The sequence below is a fragment of the Parambassis ranga genome, chromosome 2, assembly GCF_900634625.1.
Source record: "Parambassis ranga chromosome 2, fParRan2.1, whole genome shotgun sequence".
NCBI classification, from domain to species: domain Eukaryota; kingdom Metazoa; phylum Chordata; class Actinopteri; family Ambassidae; genus Parambassis; species Parambassis ranga.
The window spans coordinates 18,200,545-18,204,633 of NC_041023.1; positions in this window are offsets into that span (position 1 = coordinate 18,200,545).

The following is a 4,089-nucleotide window of genomic DNA, read 5'->3' on the forward strand; positions in this document are numbered from 1 at the left end:
TCGATGTGGACCCCACAACAAATTAGCCCAGCAGCAGCCATGCTGCGCCCTCTCCATCCCAAACTATCCAGCTGGCACGATGCTTTGTTTAATATACACATGCCAGCTGAATGTGGACACACGCTGTGAAAATCACAAAATAGCAGCATGACCAAAGACTGTATCTGAATTGCTGTTTTTAACAGAATTGATTGTAACAATGTAATAAATTATTGCATAGACCTAACAATCTTCTGCTGTACCGCTCTTTGTCAGACAACCATGTCTCACAATTCCCTCTGTCATTCAGGAACAGGTGCAGGATTGTTAGACTGCCTTTGACATGTGGTCACATGGGTCACTGGGCCATCTGAAGGAGACAGCAGAGAGAGAGAGAGCAGAGAGAAAGCAAGTTTGGAGTAGGAGAAAGGCTGAAGGAGAGCTTATCAGGGCTGTAAGGGGCTTGGATCTGACCCTGATTAGTGAGAATCTGCTCAGTGGGATTATATCCTGTGCTGCATTTAAGACGACAAACAGATACTGGCAATGAGAAGGAGAGAGAGAGAGAGCAGATACCGGTGGCTGAGCTGCACAGCGACAGAGGGGCAGAGCTGGGTAATGAACAGTAACAGAGATTATAACCATAAGTAATAATTACACTAGTTCAGTATAGTATCATAGTAGAGTAGTATAGTATAGTATAGTATGATTGATGGAACATGTATACCATTGAATCATTTTGTTTAACCTATATTACAGTAATGAAAATGCAATATTTGTATTTAACCCCATCCTAGAAAGTTGAATAATTGGCGTTAAGTCTGTGGTTGTGTCTAAAATCACCCCAATTCACTTTATAAGGCCCTATGTAGTGTCTTTGTAGTGCTGTCTGGTTGTATAGTGAGAATTTTTAGATGGACATTAGCAGTATGTACCATCATCCATTGCGCATAAAAAAGAGAGGCAACAGGACTAGCTATTTCTAAAGACATTTCACCACACTGAAAAGAGTGGCTTCATCGGTTCTGTCTAAGAAACCACTCGATGGAGACCAGAGGCCTTGAATTAAACTCTAGAGCATGACTTCACTCGTCTCTTTCTTATCCTGCTGTTTCTTGGATGAAACAGATACACATTGAAAAAAATAAGCATAATTATGGGCATGACCACCTTTAGTGAAAGGCAGGTGCTCACTCACAGCGCAAGCTTTCTGCTTCTGCGACTTGCACTCCAACTCTTTGCCTGTATTTGGAATTTAGGCAGACTGTTGGACCCTTGCACAGGGACTCAATAGGGTGCTTCAGAAAGCCACAGGGAGGTTTTCACTTACAGTAATAAATGCTTATTTCCAAATACTAGAATCAATACATATACACAGGTTGCTTCATAAGCTGGTAAATAACAACCCCTTTGCGAGGACAGTGTCTTTTACAAGAGCTATTTTTGAAACTAGTACAAGCTGAGCTAGCAGTGGAAGAAGAGGAGTGATAGAAACAAGCAACAAGCAGCTAGTTCTGTCTGTTGGCCTGATGATTAGAGATAACAGCCAACCCCTAATGAGAGAGAGACATATACAGTACATATGAGATGAATCCTGTGTATATGAATAACAGGAATGCAGGTTTATGGTGGATGGGAGCATAGACAGAATAATAAATATATACGAGGCTTACACACAGTCTCTGATCAACATACAGCTAATGCAAATCTGGCACAACACATTTATTCCCACTGTTTCAAAGACTCAGCCTACCAGCTATGTGCGTTGTGCGAGCATCTGAACATATCACAGCATGCAATGTAATAAAACCCTCCAGGCAGCACATACAAGAATTATTATTGTCTCCATTAATGGATCATCATCATAACTCAGAGCAGCTTCCATGACACAAGGCTACAAATGAAAGGAGAGTGGTGTTTACAGTCTGTGTCTCCGTCTGGCTGACATCCTCATGGAAAAGCTACACTATTAATGTTTGGTGGGACATAATGTGCAGAAATCTCCAGTCAAATCTGAGGGAAGTTTATAAATATTTCTTATATAAAGATTAAAATGTAATCACTAAATAAAAGGATAAAGCAGCTATAAAATATGTTTTTTTTTAGATGCTTATTTTCTTTGCCAAAACTCATGTTCAATTATTTATAATAATATTATTATATAATTCATTATTTTTTTCAGATGTGCTTCAGAGATAGCCAGGGAAAACATTTTTATTTCTTCCCCAGTACAAACAGGTTTTTTAAATATACTGTGTCAAACACAGCCTTTATTAGTTTTATTAGTCTATACAGGTTGTAATACTTAATTAATCAGATATAACAAGAGGAAAAGATAGGCTGTCATCATTGCATTGCATTGAGTGAATCTTGACACATCACAGAAGGCAGTGAACATGGTAAGGCTGGATTTCTCAGCTCAGAGAATCTGGTGTCCTTTTAATTAGCCACTTCAAGTTGCTGATTTTATGCATGTCATCCCAATACAAAAGCGCCAGTAAATAACTTTAACAAATAAACGTCTCATTATGTGCATTTATTGTGGTATGAAAAGAAAAAAAGAAAAAATTCACATTGTTCACAGCACAATCCTCTCACTCTATATTGAGGAGGGCTTGACAAGATTGTGCTTTTTTGTATCCAGAGGATGAGACAGTACACTGAGCAGTCATTTTAATAGGTCCAGTATGTTATCATTATTGCTGAATCAACACAAAAATAATAACCTTTAGCAACCATGGTAACATGGTTTGAGTCGTCTTGACACCGAAAGCTGTTTTGTTTTTACTTGCTTTTTAGGTTTATGTGTTTACTATTCTTTTTAACACAGCTGAAAAGAAACACTAAAGCACTCTTGGCTCCCACTGTATTGAGCCATTTAGTGAAATATGCACATATCTTCAATTGTTAATGACTGAAATAATGATGTCATGCTACATCTTTCTGGTGAGGACAATGTGTGCTAAGTATAATCAGCCAATCAGATGGCAGCAACACAGTGCATTTATTCATTCTTGTCATGGTTGTTGGAGTGTTTCAGAAACACTTCTCGGTTAATGTCAGAGGTCAGAGGAGGATGCTACATTTCCAGCAGGATTTCCACAGCCATGTCTTAAAGTTCAGATCATGTCAAACATGACGCCAACATCTCTGTACTCAAGCGACCTCCAGATATCCCAGATCTCAGTCCAACGGAGCACCTCTGGGATGTGGTGGAGTAGAAGATTTACATGATGGATGTGCAACAGTGTAAACTGCTGTGATGCTCTGATGTCAACATGGAGCAAAATCTCTGAGGAATGTTTCTGTTCCAATCTCTTACTAGAGAGGTGGAGCTGATAAAGCAGAGGGTGGCTGTATATGTGCCTGTATATGTCCCTGGATAAGCAGTTGAAAATGAATGGATGGAGGGTAGGCTACTACAAAAAGAGGTGTCCAAGTCTGTACATTTTTCCTACATTATTTTAATTAATTAGTAAAAAAAAAGTATAATACAAATAGCAATAATGCTTTTCAAATTAATTTTTAATGGTTTGTTTGTTTGTTTTTTAATATTGTAGTTTTCAGTATTGGAGTATTTTTGAGTATGTCTGTCCCAGAAGACAGAGACTGGTTTTAACATGAGTGTGTGGTGTGTTCCATTCAACACCTTTATATTAATGGGTGTAATGTGCAGCTGCCTCTCGGAGCCACTTGACTTATATGCAATATAATGGACTAACAGTAAACATTGTCATTGTGGTAAGTCTTCTTTGCTTTGTTGTCTTTCCAGCACATTTCCTGTTGCCTTTCAGCTTAGAGGGAGGAGGGTGGGTGCATAAAGGGGGTGAGATTGAGGAGTCTAAAGCAGCGATGATGGGGTGTGTTGTGTGTGTGTGTGTTGTGTGTGTAGGTGTGTGTGTGTGTCTGGGGGGGGGGGACTGAGCACATCCAATTTAAATATGTAAATGTTATCGCAGTGTGCGGAATGGAGAAACAAGGTGGCAATGAGAGAGAACAACCGAACAACACAAGCTGTAAGATAATTAAATGTTTACTATTGTTTGCGTGCATGATCAACAATCACTTTGCTCATTTAGAAGTACACTGCTAACATTGTTTTTTTTTGTA